Below are 18,425 nucleotides of genomic sequence, written 5' to 3'. Positions count from 1 at the left end.
TATCCAGATTTCTTGGGTTTCTCCCAGCTTGAACAAAGCAAACCTTTAGATTTATTCTACACAGGAAAGCATAGACCTAGAAAAGCTTAACAAATTATATTCTCTCTCTCCATCATTTATTTATTTATCCATTTAGTCAACCAATGTTTATTTGGACTCCTTTTTATCACGGTATGATTTCTATATAACACTGTATTAGTTTCAGGTATTCGACATAACGATTCAATATTTGTGTATATTATGAAATGACCCCAGTAAGTCTAGTTAACATCTATCACCATACATAGGTACAGAATTTTTCTCTTGTGATGAGAGTTTTAATTAAGATCTATTCTTTTAGCATCTTTTAAATATGAGATACAGCATTATTAACCATAGTCGCCATGCTGCACATCACATCCCCATGACTTATTTGTTTTAGAACTGGAAGTTTGTACATTTTGACTCTTTTTACTCATTTTACCCCATTCCCCAGCCCATCCCCCTGGCAACTGCAACCCTGTTCTCTGTATCTATGAGCTTGCCCTTATGACTCTCGGGGGCCCCAGGAGTGAGGGAGAAGTGTTCAGGAAGGTCTGCATGGAACATAGCAATGTCCTGAGCGACAGACGGGAGAGGAGGTCAGTCCTGGTGGAGAGAACGATGCAGATGGAGACGTGGAAGCATGCGAGAATCTGGAGTGCTTAGCCAGCCACAGCATTGCTGCTCAAAGTCTGGCTTGGGACCAGCAACACCACCATCACCTGGGAACTTGGTTGGAAACACAGCATCACAGCCTCCGCTCCCACAGGGTCAGAGGGTCTGCAGAGCTGGGAGCAGGCGGCCCTTGGAGTGGCTTCACCTGCAACAGTGTTGTTTCGAAATTGCTGCTGTAAGGCCTGCAAAGGCAGTGACCCAGTCCACTTCATCTCCGTGCCTCCCCACGGCACATTATACACGGGTACTCACCTGTTCACCCAGTGGACGCTGTGTGGAGTGGCAGGAAGACAAGATCTTTGTCAACTGACCAACCCTAGTCCCTTCACCGGGCCTCTCAATCCACTTAGTAAAGGCAGAGTCATATCTTGTCTCTTAGAAAAAAGAAAACTGAGAGGTATTTTGTTATCATTTAAAATAGCTATCTGTTTGTTTTGTAAAGAAGTTCATTTGTGTCAGTTTTTAGATTCTACATATAAGTGATATCATATGATTTTGCCTTTCTCTGTCTGACTTACTTAGTATGATAATCTCTAGGTCCATCCATGTTGCTGCAAATGGCATTATTTCATTCCTTTTTTTTCACTGAGTAGTATTCCATTGCACGTATACACCACGTCTCCTTTATCCATTCATCTGTTGACGGGCATTTAGGTTACTTCCATGTCTTGGTTACTGTAAACAGTGCTGCTATGAACACAGAGGTGGTTGTAATAACCTATAATGAAAACAAATATATCTGTAGAACTGAATCACTATGCTGTACATCAGAAACTAACACGATGTGCTTAAAAATCAACTATTCTTCAATTAAAATATACAAATGAAATAAAAACAATAAAAATAAAATAGCTCAGCACTGGGGTGGAAGATACAGGGGAAAACAGATCCTCCTCTTCTTCTGTTGTTCCAGACCAGTTGCTGGTGAGCTCTGCCCCTCCTGCTTCCCAGTCTCCCAGACTGAGGACCAGCCCTCCTATTTGAATGGCAGGTGGACCGAGCATCAGTTATTGTGGATAATATTTCTCAAGCACGTGAAGGTCCCTTGAGATTAAAACAGGTGCAGCCTGAACAGAAGGTGGCATGCTGCTATTTTAATGATCAAAGACATGATGAATAAAGAGGAGCCCCTGGAAAGAAGAGGAGAAACTTCCAGCCACAGCCCAGTAGGTGAATAGACTCTTTCCTGAGCCTGGGGTCCAGGCTGCCGGGGGCCAGAGATCAAGAGGAAGCCTGAACGAGGTAGAAGCTGTGCAGAGCTCATCTCCTTGACAGTGAGATTTTACTAACCCACTTCCACTCGCACGGAGCAGTGGCCACCTTGAAGAAGACAGAGACTGGAGATACGTGCACACATCCATGTATCTCTTTTGCTCTCAGCAAAATGCTCGCGGCTGTGACATGGTACCCAGCTCTCACGGAGAAGGAAGTAATGATTTGCTCCATGGGACACATGTGTTCGTTCTCACCCAGGCTGTTGCAGGCGATCTGTTTTCTTGGTCGCAGGCAGAGCGGGTTTGTGCCCACGAAGTCTCGGCTGCTCCAAAGCTGCATTTCCTCGAGAGGAGACCGTGCTGCTCGGCTCTGTAATTTTTTTATTTTGTTTTGCACATGACGTCTCGGAAGAGAGACCTGTCTTTTCTAACAACCATCATTTTTATATAAAATGGGAGGTATTCACATTATATCTTCATCTTCTATATCTCAACGAGTTACACTATCAGAACTACTCCCTCCTGACAACTATATTCATTTCTCATTAAAGATATTTCATGTTTTATTCAGGAACTTAAATGAAGCTATCAGAGCCCGGAATGGCATCCGTTTGGTATAATTGTATCTCACTGATGCCAGCCCCAAGAGTTCTAATTAATATATATTTAGTTCCCTGACTGTCTTTAGACCAAACGGCTGAGCGCAGAAGACAGGAAGGAAAAAAAAAAAAAAACACATTGAAATTTGAACAGGGAAGTCTTTTTTAAAAGAGAAAAATTTTGGTAATGGTGCATTTCAAGTGCTCTGCTCCCATATCCATGTCAGAAATTACTTTCAGGCCACCGAGTGCTTTATGAAAAATGGACTGTGATAATTATTTTTATTGATCACACATTCAAGTTATTAAGTTTTTAATCTTCCTTTTCGTCTTCTTCTTCTTTTTTTTTTTTTTTTTTGGTTGCAAGAATGTTTGTGCCCAGGGAATCAGATGCAGCTAGAATCCTTAGGGTTCCTCTCCCCTTTCCTCTCTCTGCCCTTTTTAGTTCCGACCTCACACTATTAAAAAGAGAAATTGTTCCTCTTTGCCAACGTGAAAATGACTGGAGCCATCTTGGGATTACTTGGCCTCCCTAAACCCATCATATGAAAAGAAGCTAATTGGGTACCAACCTCATTCCTTATGGGGTTTGCCATTCCCCTTAATTCCTTCCAACCACATCCCCATTCTCACTTGCAGGAAATGAGTTTAGGGACATTTCTTGTGCTGGTCTAACATTGGAATTCATAGCACTTGTGTTCACTTAGAAGCCTCAATTCATTCCCGGTCCTGGGATGCTCTGGGACTGCGGTTTATAAATCACTCTTGTGGTGCACTGTATGCAGAGATCAAGACCCCTGTGAGCTCCAGTCATATTGAATTGCACCGGACAATGGCATGTCTTAAGAGCTTACAGTAAGGAAAAACAAAGGCCTTATAAATAGAACAATTCAACTGACACTTACAACGTTCACAAAACACTGTTGAAAAGAGAGAGGATATTATTTTTCTTTGTTCCCAATCTTGGTCCCATTCACTGAGGAGGGTAGCTCTTTAAGAGGACGTAAATTGGGGTTTAGAAATAGCCCATACCCAAACTCGAGCGGTTATTTAAACAACCCTTAAGGGTCATTCAGTTGCTTGTTAGCCTGCCATGAACGGACCACAAATCTGGTTTACGCTGCAAAGACGTGTGCTCATCCTGGCACCCCCACAGCAAAGATGTCATTGCCAGTTCCCAGGGATGTGGGAGGGCTTCCTCCATTCACTGCGTGGGTGATGTGGATGAGACAAGCCACTTGGTCCCCATGAGCGGGTTTCCTTCCTTACCTGTGAACCAAAGATACAAACATGTTTATTTCACAGGGTGTTATTACACTTCCTATGATCACCACAAAAAGAGCAATTCAGTGTGTTGACTATTTATCATGTCTAAGCGTGGCACTCAGGGCTCAGCGTCCATTTTCACACTGGGTCACAAACAGGGAAACATCATACATTGTCCAAAGTTACATTCTGACACCAACATGAATAATATTTTAATACCTCTGCATTTAACCAGATGAATATTCCCCCCCTTGTAAATCAGACTGGGTATTCTACGGGAATAAGCACTTTGAAAAGGTGTCTGTTGGATAGTGGATTCCAGTCTATTTCCCTCACCATCTAGGTGAACACGAGCCTCCCGCCATGGGGGCTGGGAGGGCAGGAGAGTGCTCAGACACTCATGCTCAGCTGATTTCCAGATACATTAGCACACAGCCTTATTGACCAGCACATCCATTTGACCGGGCTCGGAGGGGTTTTTATAATCTGAAACGCCTCACTGCGTGGGCACAGTGACAGGTGTGTCATGAAGAGAACAATAGCCAGAAACAGATGCATGGAATAGTCACTAATATGTCAGCAAGTACGATGCGTGTCAGCGGTGTGCATCCCCACCAGGAACAACAACAACAAAAAAAGGATCGGAAAAGAAAGAACATTTATTTCCATGAAGCCAATTTCCATGCCAAACTGAGCATCTGTCTGGCTTTTGTGTTTGGAATAAACAGGACTTACACACACTCAGAAATAATGTCAAAAGTTCAAAGGGTGGAGAGTTGAGAATTCTCACGTGGGCCAATAAATGAGGTCTGCCGATTGGCTGGCCTTCACTCGGCTTTACGTGAAGTGTCTCCTTGGGGCCGGGGTGATGTGTGGCTTTGATTCTCCGCCCTTGTCCTTCCATAACCTGGTTTGGAATGTAGCCCAGTCCTAAGAGATTGGGGGTCACTCCGGCTTGATAGGGTAAGGTCAGAAAATGGAATGAAGCTCGGATATCTCAATTGAGATTTGAGTGTATAAAAGTATAAATCAAAAAAGCAAAATCCTTGAAGGGACACCTTGCAGCTGTCGCTACAAATGAAAGGTTTCAAAATAAGTAGATACAAGAATGCGGAGGCTAGCGCAACTAGTAATTCCCCTCTCGTCCTGCGTGAAGAATATAAAAGTGAAACTGAACACTGAAAAGTAAAGAATACGTGTTATTCCGGGCAAGAATGCCTCCCTGAGTTCTTTCATAAATTTTGTATCATTTCAGGGACACTATTTAGAGTCTTTTGAAAAAAAAAAAAAAAGCCCCTCCTTTGCGGGCTTTTTCTGCAGGAAGCAAATTAGAAAAAGTACCGAGTGACATGTGTCAACATGAGAATTTATGTGATTATTTGTACTTTGTTCTTGGAAAAATCTGGCTAATCTCAAAGTGAAGTCATTCATTCATTCAGGGAAAAAAAAAAAGTAAGTTAAGTAAGTGGATTTTTGTCCGCCTTTACTCCTAAATGCCACTGTCTCATTTGGCTGTAGGATATTCACGGTTTTATGTTTATTTAAACAGACATAGCTCTAGTTTATGGGCATGTTCCAGAATAGAACTGCATATTGCTTGGAGTGCAGTTCTTATGGGCAAACACCTGATCCCCTTTAATAAAAGATAAAAGGGAAACTATCCCCTTGCCATTCAAAGACCTTGCTGCGCTTTGCTCATAGAAGACGCAACCTTGTTGCTTGACCTTTCTAACCAGTGCAAGCGTCCCCTGTCCTGGACTCCAGGTTTAGTGATTATGGATGACTCCTCCAGCTGCACTTGAAGTCTACTGTACCAGAACTTGTTTGAATCCGTGAGTCCTCTAAGAAGATGATTACAAAGCAAGACTTAGGACCTGCACGGGTGGATGTGAGGGGTGTTGAGAATTGCCGTTGAACTAGGTCAAATTTACTCCTCTCTAAAATATTTTTAAGGCAAACTTTTTTCAGAATCCTCCTTTCAAGCCATGATTTCCCCCCCGCCAAGATCAAAAATGGTGTTTCAGTTTTCAGAACATTCACCTTTAGTGCATCTGTTTTTCAAATTAGTGTTCTCTTCTTTGGAGGAAGACAGTGGACCAACATTATACCATTGAATTTGGGTCCAAATCAGCTCAGTCAACATTTTCCAAAGTGTCTTCTGGGCAACACAGATCCCCCAAAATGTTAGTAAATTTTAGGAAACCAAACAGATCCAGGGTCAAAAAAGTTTGAGAAATGCTGAGTTAAACGGTGTCAAAGAGTTTTATTAAATGAAGAACCTCCCAGAACCTTTAATATGCAAAGTAGCATGTGATTTCTCAGTGGAGGCTGTACTTAAGCTGTTTCTTCATTTTTTTCAACCGCGAATCTCTTTTTCTGAGACCATCTTTACTGGTGTAATGCTTCAAGAAATTTACTTTGGGAAATGCGTTGCTAGGTGCAATGACACATGTCTTAGGCTACTTGACAAAGAAAAATGCTGCTTTTTAAGATGGTTAATGTCAGGAGCAAGTGACGTTGGAGTTTAAATTAGCCTATTATTCTATCCAAACCAAAATGAAAGAGAAGCGAAAAGAAGTCCCCCCAAACTGTTAGGCACTTGAAATGGAAAACAGTAAGAAAAAAATGACTTTAGAACATGTTAAGTAACCTCTTCAGCAGACACCCACATATAACTTCATAAATCATTTAAAATGTGACAACGAAAAGAAAATCTGATCAAATGACTGTCCAAATAATTATAGTTTATTCTTCAACTTTTTCTCATTGAAATCACATTGTCACTTGAGTAGTCATCTTGACACAGCTAATTATTGCTATCCAAGGAACAGGGAAAAAAAAAAAAGCCTCAAAATGTAGTTTAACCACTTCTCATCATCATGAATAATCCTGGGGAAAAGAGACAGTGCAGGATGGAAATTTAAAAATTTCCCTGTCTAACCTTCCTGCTCCGGCTCCCCACACAGGCTTCCCTGCACTCCAGTGTCTCTCTCTTCTCTTCCCGCTAAGATTTCCTGCCCTTTTTCATCTGTCTTTTTGGCCCACAGTTTCAGTCTTCTGTCTCATCAAAGAGAACCAACATAGTTGAAACCTGTTGATGTTTTTTGTTTGTAAGCCCAGTATTTTATCCTTGTTTTCTTTGGAGGGGGGGTAATTAGGTTTATTTATTTACTTATTTTTTATTATTATTATTTTTAATGGAGGTACTGGGGATTGAACCCAAGGAAACCCGTTGAGAAAGGCGTCTTGAACTGGGCAAAGGCTCAGGGGTCATCTGGGTCCTGCCTGGCCCTGCCGTCCAGGGCTGGGATCTTAATCCACACTCCATCCTCCCTGGTTCCATTTCTTCCTCCATGAGATGCTGCTGTTGGACCTGATGGCATCCGGAGTCCCTTAGAGCCCTAGGGCATATGGTTGTCCTTCCCTGCCTTTTTTTTTTCCTTTCCAGCTCCTACAGGAAGCAAAGCAGAGAAATCTACAACCTCAAGGCAACGTCAGAATCACAACAATTGGCCACCTATGGTTAGCCTTGCCTTTAAGAGAAATGCCACTGAATCAAAGAGGGGAACCGTCAGATCCACCTGTGAGAACTGAGACGCCTTTCTGAATGTGTGTTCTTGAATTCTGATCATTGCCTTGAAGCCAACGTGAGCTTCTGTTCCGGGGCTGCTTCCTGAACAGCTCCAGCTCAAGCCTTCTGCGTTCATCCTTCTCGAGACTGTCCTGGAGGCATTGGCTTGGCTCTGCCTGGGTTCCTCGGTGGCCAGGAGAGTGAAAGAATTGGCCTTTTCACCATTTTCTTTTGTAGCAAGGGGAGATGGCACACCGTACACGCACACGTCCAGGAACAGGTATTAAATCACTCCTGATCATTGCTTTTCTCCACGGTTATTCCTTAAACATCACCTCTGCTTACACGGAAGCCCAAATCAAGGAAAATAAAAGCATCTCATTGAAAGTCAAATCGCCTGAATATTTCGACACAAGCGCAATTGGCTTTTGCCCGAATTCATGGTTACTTCCCATCCTGGCTGGTTACAAGATTCTTCCAGGGAACGTGTTTCAGGATGAGAATGAGGCCAGTGACTGCTGATGTTAAAAGGACATGGCATCTGCACAAGGCCTGAGAGAGGGGCTGGTTGCACAAATTAAAGTCAAACACATCACCGCTCGATTAGCAGACATGGACTTGAGCATGCTGTCTAGGAGGGTTTTTTTTTTCCCCCTCCAAGTAACAAGGAGGCAATTAAAAAAAAAAAACAACAACTCCATTTGTTTCCTATCGTCATTTCTTCTCACTTTCCTAGTCCTGGTTTCTCTCTCTATTTATCCAGGAACACAAATTACAGTTGAATCCAAGACAAAAATAAATGCACGTAGCTATTTAATTTCTCCCTAACTTGTTCTGGTCAACAGAAATTTTCCTCCAGATTAGCTTGGATATATAAAGCCATTAAGTTTAAAAAAAAAAAGTATGCATATTGTGCTGGAACAAAATTAGTTTCCTTACTGGCAAAATTCAGAAAAAATGTTAATACTTTTTTTTAAAACAATATGTTGCTTTAAAAAAAAACAAATTTAGACTCTGATGGAGCCACCTTTTCATGTTAGAGGATTCTTCTCAATGGGTGAGTTCACCCATGAGAGGCTTTAATTACTTGATATTTTAAGAGAAGCCTTTATTATATGAAGAGAGGAGGGAAGCCGCCATGAAGGAGAGACATTTGTGTGGGAGAAGCCTAACGCTGTATGTGGGAGGCAGAGAGTTTTAAATACTATGTCTTTAGTGAACAAAAATTCCATTCCCACAGTAGGGAGCTGTTTTAAAAAATGCTTTCTGATCTGCTATCAGGGCAGGGGGGACGATGTCATGAGGCAGCAGGGCTGTGAGCTGAGCTTGCAAAACCAGTCATTATGAGGTTAAAGGAAGTCAAAGGACAAATCCAATAAAAATGTGTTTGCTGTTGTATTTTTTTCCCCCCACATTGATTTGTCTCAGGAACATCCAGCGCAGGGTTCTCAGGCCTGGTAGGAGGAGTAGTTATAACAGATACTCGGAGCAACGGAAGTGGCTTCGTGCTCTCCTACCGGCCCCAAACTTCCTTTGTTCCTCTAATCTCAAGGCAGCTGTTTCCTCTGGATTCACGAACCCCAGCTGGCGGAGTCTCTACCTTCTGGTTCCTGCCGCACATCCCATCTGAATGTTGATATAAAATGTTCTTCTTTGTCCCATTCTCCTCCCCCACCACCCCCACCCCCAGTCCTGTATTCACTTTGACCTTCACAGGGAGAGCAGTTAGAAAGCAAGTGACGTTTTTTAAAACCTATTGTATATTTAGTAGTTAATATTTGTGAATCTCGAGCTCATAGTTTATCCCTTCTCACCCCCTTCCCTCCAACCGGTAACTTTTCTGTCTAGCACAGGGAACTATATTCAATACCTTGTAGAAACTATAATGAAAAGGAATATGAAAACAAATCTGTGTATGTACATGTATGACTGGGGCATGATGCTGTATACCAGACATTGACACATTGTAACTGATTATACTTCAATTTAAAAAAAAAATGAAGAGAGAACCAGTGACAGAAGAACTTCAGATCCAGACCTTCCAAGGAGCAAAGTAAATCCTTGAAAATACATAGCCTGGCAGATATCTAGTTTGGAAACAGGTCCAGAAACCTCCTTTGTGAGACAGAAATTGATGGTTGCCATCCCTCTCTTGGCTTACTTTTGGAAATCAATTCGTTTGAACAAACATTGGTGTATTAGTTACTTTTCGGCAGAAACTGGGATATAATGGGACTGAGTGTACGAGAACAAATGAACAGTCAGTGGTAGTCCTTCCTTAAGAAATTTGCAATGTTATTGATGCATACCTTCAGTGAAACCTTTGGGGTAAAAAACAAGGAAAAGGCTAGATTCTACTCATTGAAGAATTTACTGATAAGTTTAAAGGAAAAGACATATAGGTAAAAAGAAGTAGAGAAAAACGCAAAGCCAGATTTGAATCATTGCAAAGTAGTGGAGCGTACGTTGTCCTATTCCTTTATGTGTTGACGGAGCACGGAGCAAGGAGTCTGAAGTATCCATTGGTCGGGGAATGGAAGGTGGGGGGAATGAGGCAGGGAAAGCCCATGGATAGAGGTATTCTGTCTGAGTGAGCTGGAAAGGAAGTCAAGACAATGCAAGATAGCTTCGATAAAAATCCAGGAGGGGAAACTTAAGCTTTGGATTTGGCATAGACCTTAGAATTCATAGGGGCTGCTGTCTCGTTAGCCACAGGCAGGCACAGTGACTTCCTGAGAAGGATGCGCCTCGCTCCAGGACACAGAGAGCCCAGGAGCAAGCAAGGCTGCAAGCGTGACTGGTACCCTCTAGGTCCTCCACTCTGCCTCTGGCTTTTGCCTCTCTGAAGTCTGTGTGGTTGATTCTTATGTGGAATGATGGGGAGAGGCTCGCACCTCTGAATCAGAAGACAGGATGGGTTCAGATCTGGGCTCTGCCACTTATAGTTACATGATCTTATGCAAGTCATTCTAAATGCTAACAGCCTCCGGTGTGCCACTGGTAAACTGGAAATAAATTGCCTCTTACTCCTTGAGCTATGGTGAGGATTAATCAAAGACTTAACCTAATAGCTGCACAATACAATACATGTTTGCGTTTATTCTAATAATAAAACAAATTGTTATTATTAAGGAGCAGGGTATGTTTAAGTTGGTAGGAGAATGCCTTAGCCAGAGTGGGCTGAAAAAATGCAAAGCAGTCAATCTGGGTGGATAAAACCATCAAAAAGATATTAAGGAGCAATTGCTAACAGATAATGCTTAATATGGACCAGAGAATCTCCTGTATCTCGTTTTGTTTCATAAAATGCCCTCTCCAAGGGTGAATTCTCTTGTCAATTCTTGCACAAAGAGGAATACCTAGTGAATAATCAATGCTTACATGCATTGACTACAATTTATTAAGTGATCATACAGCTGAAGGGTACGGTCTTAATGAGCATGGATGGTTGAGCCAGGCTGCCTGGCACTGGAACGCAGCTCTGCCACTTAGGACCTGTGAGACCTTGAACAAGTCACTTAACCTCTCTCAGCCTCAGTTTCCTAATCTGCAAAATGGAGACGGGTTGTAGAGAGAATTGCGTACTTTAATATACACAAAAGTCTGTGAACGATGCCTGAAACATGGGTGTCAGAGAGTATCATTAATAACAATTATTTGATTCTATAAATAAGAAAATAATAAATGAATACAAGAATAAACGTATGAAATAGTAACTAACAATTACTAAATAACTTTATAACAAGTAGATGAATACTAAATCAATGATGTAAAGCTTTAGATGACTCTTTTTACTATTTATAAGAGGGAATACTCTAAGTTGTCTGCCAGTGTCTAGATTTTACTACATACCAGGTGGTGGCAATCATGGTGACAGATCAGTGCTTGGGGGGAAATTGGTCTTCTAGACATGGAAGTTGAAATTCTAAGCCTGTAAGGACATCCCATTTTATTGGGCCTAACTACTTTTGTGTAGTAACTACTTTTGTGTAGTAACTACTTTTGTGTCTGATTTATGTCAGTTCTCATAATTGAGGTATCCATTGTGGCTACGAGTGGAATTTCACTTAAACTCTCTGAAAGCTGAAGGTAGCAGGACTGTTCCTTTGGGCTTTGCTGAAGCATTGGTGCAACATCCATCTAAGCCAGTGGTCCTCAGGGCAGCATCCCGGACCAGTGGCAGCAAAATCAGCAGGGAGCTTGTGAGAGACGCCCAGTTCTTGGGCACCCTCGACCTGCTGTATGGGACACTCTGGGGTAGACCCAGCGATCTGGCCTTTAACAAAATCTTCCAAGGATTCTGATGCCTGCTCAGTCTGAGGACCACTGCTGTAAATCAATATAAAAATCAGAGTTGGCATAAATCAAGCATTAAACGTAGTAATCACAGTTGCTGGTGGACACTGGTGGGGGATGGGGGAATGTTCACCCTCCCCCCTCCCCACACTCCATTTTCGATTTCTACTTCCCTCTTCCGTTTAGATGTGTTAATATTACTAACCAGGCCACAGTGAAGTGACTTTCCCCTGAGCCTCAAAGTCATTTCTGTCACCTCCTATTATGTATTGATTTAATTAGTTTAACCCTTAGCAAGCAACCTTATTTTCAACTTCTTAAACTGCACCCCCGTCCGTGATTTACCCACCAGACGACTGCCAGTGATGAGAGCACTCATTTAAGAAGAGCACACTCTGATGGTGTTTGGCAATGACTGGTTTAGTCCCTGGGGTGGTTTAATAGGAAAGACGTATTTAACTAAAATGCAGATGCTGTGATCTTGCTGTTTAAGGAGTGTCCACTCCCAGAGAAGCTCTGAGTGTCCCAGAAAAGAGAGTGAACAGGGAACTAGAGGAGTAGGGCACAAGACATAAACCTGGACTGAGGTTTCAAAGTGAGGCTGGAATTCTGGAGCAGAAATGAAATTTAAGGGCCAGTGGACATCTGAGACGATGACAGTGACAATAAATTCTGGAAAAATGTTCTGTACTACTGTTACGAGTTCATGGACCTGACTCACAGTGAGGCCAAACAATATCGAAATATTGGAGTTTGGAGCAGAGGAAGGTTAATCGCAGGGCTGAGCAAGGAGAACAGGTGGCTCATGCCCCTCAAAACCCAAACTCCCTGAAGGGTTTCAGAGCATTTTTAAAGGCCAGCTGAGGGAGGGGCAGCCCAGGGTCTGTGATCAGCTGTGTACAATCTTCTTATTGATTGATGGTGATCAGTCCTTAAGCTCCAGCAGGTCTGGGGGGCTACATGCTCTTGATCATCAGGTGGGTAATTTCTTCCATTTGGTGGTGGATTTTAGCATCTTAAAAATGCAAGAAATTGGCTGAGATATTGTTATCTGGGTGCTTCAGAGAAGAGCTACAGTAGAGGGTATGGGGGAGGGGTCTGTCCCAGGAAGACCCCACAGGGTCCTGCTCGGTTACACTACTTTGGTCCATGTAAGTTAAGGGTAGGTGTAGCCAGATATATCCATCCACTCACTCATCAACACATCCATCCATCCATCCATCCATCCAAGAAACATCTATTGAGCATCCACCATATGCCAGATGTTGGTTTAGTGGTAGACAAAGAAACATACCTGCCTTCAGAAGCTTTGCAGCAGGGGACAGAGAGTTTTAAAAAGCAAAATATGAATTTGAATGGGAAAGATTCTCTGCTTCATGATGAAAAAAATGTACAAAAAGAAGGAACAGGAAATAGTCGGTGGCAAAAATAAGAAAATAGTGATTCAAAGAGCAAGGAAGTTTGTCCTCTTGCCCTTCTTGTAAGCTCTGAGAGTTGAATATAGGGTGAAGGGTTCAGAGGGTGTGGCCAGGCTAGCAGTGCCCAGTGACCCTGTCCTCTTCTGTTCAGGGTGGCTCCTTTGGATAAATCACCTCCTCCCTAATTATTTCCTCTGAAATGATGGGCTACCCCTGCCCCTTCTTCCTTCTCCCTTTGCCAGTACTTCCTCCAAAGTGGAGTGGTGAACCCAGCACCCTTTCTCAGTGGACAGCGTCAAAGAGCAAACAGTGCGGAGCCCAGCCTGGGAAATCCACGTCAGCTGCACCTCCAGACGTGGAAAAGGAGGATGACAAGGAGGCGCAGAGGTTTCTGGGTTGCAAGTGCCTTTTAGGCACCTACAGATTCCAGTAGATGCTACTGGGTGGGTTCACAACGATGCTGCTGTTTTGCTGCTCTGAGTTTGCTCTTACAGAGGCATTGTTAAGAAAGGATATTCAGGGAAGAACATGGATTTAGGAATCCTATGGACCTGGTTTGCAACTTCATATATGTCAGCTCTGTTATCTTAGGTAACTTGTTTGGCTTGTGTGAGCTTCATTTATTGACCACTGGGGATCACAACCTAATTTGCTTTGTTGCTATGAGGGTTGAATGTTATGAAAGATAGAAAATTCCCAAGCCAGTGTACTATCCTCATTCTTTTTTCACCTTCCATAGAGAGAGGAGACTCCCTGACTGGACTCTCCAGCTGGAGGCACCAATGGGTGTTCAATGGATCCCAATATAACTCGACTTTTTCTTGTTCCCATAGTTGCTTAACTTTTCCACAAGAACGTCCTTCTCTTGGACTGCCCTCATTATCTCCTGGATAATCCATATTGTCCAAGGAGCATTTCCTGTTCCTGTACCTGAAGTGATCTTATGCCAGACAGAAGTGGTCCTCCATCCTTAGAGATGGGACCATGTTCCATCTTGCCTTTTCAAATATTTATTACTGATAAGTTTGCAGGAGAGTAAATGGTTTGGGAAGGACTGGAACCCATTGTTCCAAGGCTCTGGCAGAGCTAAGGAAGGAAGAAAGGGAAGGAGTGGCTTTTTAAAAAATAAATTTTACATTTTGACCTTCTCACTAACTTTGTAAGTGCAGCCACTAGTAATAGGTGTGACTACATATAGTAGACCCCCTTTCCCCAAATATCAGTGGCTGAAACAAGATAAAAGTTTGTTTCTAACTCATGTAAAAGAATTCAGAGGGGCAGTAAAGATGACGGCTCCATGGGTGTTCTTCTATCTTAATGTTCCACAATTCTTGGCGTATCTCCCCCTTGGTTCAAGACAGCTGCTTTAACTCTGGCTATCACATGCATACTCTGTGCAGGATGAATGGAGAAGAAATAAGGAATATATCATTCTCTCTTCTAAGCGTATTGCTCGGCAGTGTGATCCCTGGCTTCTTCTTACATCTCTTTTGCCAGAACTTAGTCTCACAGTCTCCTGTAGCTACAAGGCAGTCTGAAAAATGTAGTCTTTCAGCTGGGCGACCTGTGTTCAGACAGGCAGAAGGACATTATGATCAGCTATAAGCACCTGCTGTGGTGGGTATCATTGCCCTCCCACCCCCCATCCCTTTTCAGAGGCCTGGTGAGTCTAAAAGTGTTCTGGTTGTCTATTGATTATCGATTGCCAAGTGTATTCCAGTCATCTATTACTTAATGACTTAAAACCACCAACATTGTATTATGCTCAAGATTTCATAGTTAGAAGTTTGGGTGGGACTCAACAGCGATGGGTCCTCTCTGCACCGCAATGACTATGGCCACACCTGGAGTGGCTGGAAGAGATAGAAGCAACTGGGAACAAACACTGGAGGACCCTCTTCTGGCATTAGTTGGATTCCTCAGTTCTTTTCCATGTTGTATCCTAGATGGATGGCTTGCTCTCATGCCTGGCACCTTGTCTGGGATACTCAGAGAAGCTGGCGCTGGCCTGGCATCCTTCTTTCTCCGTGGAGCTTTCCCACATGGCTCGCTCGGGCTTGCTCACAACATGGCGGTCTTTGGGAGTTGAGTTTCTTCCATTGGTGCCTGGCTTCTTCCCTAAGAGTGTTCTAAGAAACCAAGGCAGAAAGCTCTTTGTAAGTAACCTTGAAAGTCATGCTTCTCCCACAACTCACTAAGGCCAATCCAGATTTAAGGGATGGAGAACTGGACACCATATTTCATCGGGAGAACTAGCAAAAGGTCTCCAGTCGTCTGTAATGTACCACAAAGTGATTGCTTAAGGAAACACAGATAGGAAGCCAAACGGCCAGGCCTGGAACATAGACTTCTCTTTATACTAGACAACTTCAAGCAGCAGCACCAAAGTACTTTTAAAGAGTAAATTAAACAAGATTTTTTTTTTTTAAAGCATATTAGATTGTAGCAGGAGGTAGTAAGAATTTGTGGCAATCTTATCCTTACTGAGCCCATCAACTCCAGCACTCAGTGGAATGTGTCTCAGGGCTTTGTGCTCAGGTCCTCAGGCTGAGTGTCCTACTAAGTGTAGCTGACATTATTTTTTTATCCCTTCCCCCAAGCCCCTCCTCCAGCCCCCCTTCCAGCTCAACAACTGGCTGCTGCTCTACTGTCTCTTTCATATTTGTGAATACTCTCTCAGGTCTAGGAAATCAGATTGTCTCATTTAAATTTAATTTGAATTTCTGTTTGAAGAATCAACCTGAGACATCAAAGGGAATCCAAAAGATGCACTACAAAATAAATGATCAAATGACTTCTGAAAACATTGCACTTTTATGGCTGGAAATACTGGATCAAAACTCCAATTTCTTTCATTGTTAAAATTAAAGAGAGACTTAAAAGACACTGTCATGGAAGTTTGACACCACATTTAACCAACAGACAAATTGTTATAACCTGGTAGGGTTATAACTATCAATACATGCATTCACTCTCTAATTCATAATGAATCGGATTCTCCTAGTCACTAAGCTCCAAATTAGTTTCCAGTTAGTTTTCAAGTCATAAAAATATTTAGAGTACAGGTCACAGATGCCTAATTTACAGTCTGGGAATAATTAAGTTGCCAATTTATCTGCACAAAACAGACTGAGTTTTGTGTGGAGATGTGGCCTTTGAGAAACTAACTTTTCAAACACGAATTTTCCCTTAATTATTTGTGCATTTAATTTTTGAAGAGCTGAGGTCTCTTTCCCTTATTTTAATATATTTAAAAGTAGACACCAGAAGTTTCAGCACCATAGTGAATTAACATTTTCTCTCAATCCTGCAGGTGATCAGGAAAGCACAGGAGAGAAAAATGGTGTGCAGTCTGCCCTCAAGGATGCAAACGCACTCTGCCAAGAGTACAGGAGAAGACCGACCCCCTGGTAAATGAATGAGTGATCAAAGCTTGTCCCATCAAGAATTTGATGGGTAATCCAGAATTTGAATGAGTGATGACTTATCAAGAACTAAAAGCCTAAACTAATGGTGGAGACATCAAAAATCCTGGAGGCAAGAAATTTCAGCCAAGGCTCATGGTCCAGAGGGAAGACCATCCTTCTCAGATCGGGTGAGCGGGAATTTTTTTTGCCTTCTGTTGGCCACGTAGGACTGGGTTGGAAGAATCAATAACGAAGAACTTTTTTTTTAAAAGAAGGAAGTGACTGTGGCATCCTAGGGGAGAAGCAGCAACTCCCAGGTTCCTGGGGACTTGGCTCTTTTATGCTTAGGAAAACCAGCAGGTGGCCCTTTTGCCAGCTCCTCTAATCCACTCTGCTCTCTCTCTCCTGCTATCAAGTTGACAGGGAAATTCTTACAAAGACAACTGAATGTGTCTGCTTAATAAAATTATAGCTATGTGAACCCTGTCCCTTGGTAATTCGGCTGGGACATCAGGAGGACTGGAGAGAGACAGAGGAGGGGCCAAGGGGAAGAATCCTGGTAGAGAGAGTGTCTCCAACAAAACCACAGGTAACTCTCCACGAGAGAGCGTGCCTAGAAAGCACAGGAGGTTTTGCGAGACCTAATATTCAAGTTCCCATTCTTTCCTACTGTGCTCTATGCTTATGCGCCCCCTGTCTCATGCCCTCACCCTCACCAGGTCACACAGCAAGCCTTGTAATGGTGCTTTTGGAGAGGAGCGGGGAAAAGCAGACTTTTTGTGTCTGGGGGAGATCCCTGAGGATCGCAAGCAAGGTGAGATGCTGGTTATTAACTAGACAACAGCAGCTAAGCACAGTGCAGTGTGGACCATGCAGAAAGATGTAAGTCCAACATCCATTCCGTGCCCTTCCCACCCCCCAGCCTCCAATACCGGAGGAGGTTGATCCCTCAAGTTCGTGGACATGGTATATGCTGGTATATGTGTGTAAAAGAGCATCGGGGAGGGGAGCCAGGCCCTGCATTTGCGTGGATATGAGCTAGTCAGGATTCCAACCCTCAAAACTGCACGTTTATACGTTTTAGAGAAGGCAGTGCTGTCCAAGTGGATGCCCCAGTGGTTAATAGCTTTTCCCAGAAAGGAAATTTCTCCACGTTCCTCTCTGGCGGCTCTCATTCTGCATCAGAAAGCCCCTGTGCCCTCTTCCTTCAGTGCGGGCCCGGTCCCCACAGGATCCTGCAAAGGAAACGTCTGGTCCTCTTTTTAATAAGTCCAGTAATAGGAGTTTCTACCATTTCTCTTGGGGTGTTTTTTTTTTTTTCTATTTCTGTGTTATGAACTCGCTGTATGGATTTTAGAAGTTGTTATTTTAATTGAGCAGTCAAGCAACAGAGAATTGTCTGCCCGCCCAGACTCGGTAGAATCTGAGATTGTTCCAAAATTAGAAGACTATCCAACTGAAAGAGGGGATGGAGGAAGCAGGGGTGGGGGTGGGAAAAATCACAAATCTCTGCCTGGCCTCCGTCTCATTTATCTCTGACACTTATTCCTGCTAGATTTCAAAAATACTGGGTAATCTAAGTGTTTTCTTTCTAAAGAACAAGGATAATGGAGTATTTTTCTCACTGAAAGGCAGAATTAAGGTTTTATCACAATATATTGATTTTGATATATTGAGGCAACATGGCTTTCCACTCTGGCCCCTGCCTCCACCCCCTCGGCCTCTGCCTCGGGTAAAAGTCCTCATCATCCAGCATCTCCAGCTTCCGGCCCTTCACATCAGTGCCAAAGCTGTTATTTCTAAAGCACGGATCATCACTTGATGCCATTTCCTTGCTCAACGTGTGACAATGGCCATCTATTGCCCTCCAGAATCTGCCTGGTCCAGCCCATCACCCCAGTCGCCCTTCCACCATTAAGCAGGTTTTAAGCACGTAGAAACCTTCAGCCATGGACTGG

Source organism: Camelus dromedarius, chromosome 29 (assembly GCF_036321535.1).
Source record: "Camelus dromedarius isolate mCamDro1 chromosome 29, mCamDro1.pat, whole genome shotgun sequence".
Classification (NCBI taxonomy): domain Eukaryota; kingdom Metazoa; phylum Chordata; class Mammalia; order Artiodactyla; family Camelidae; genus Camelus; species Camelus dromedarius.
Note: the sequence above shows the minus strand (reverse complement) of the source record.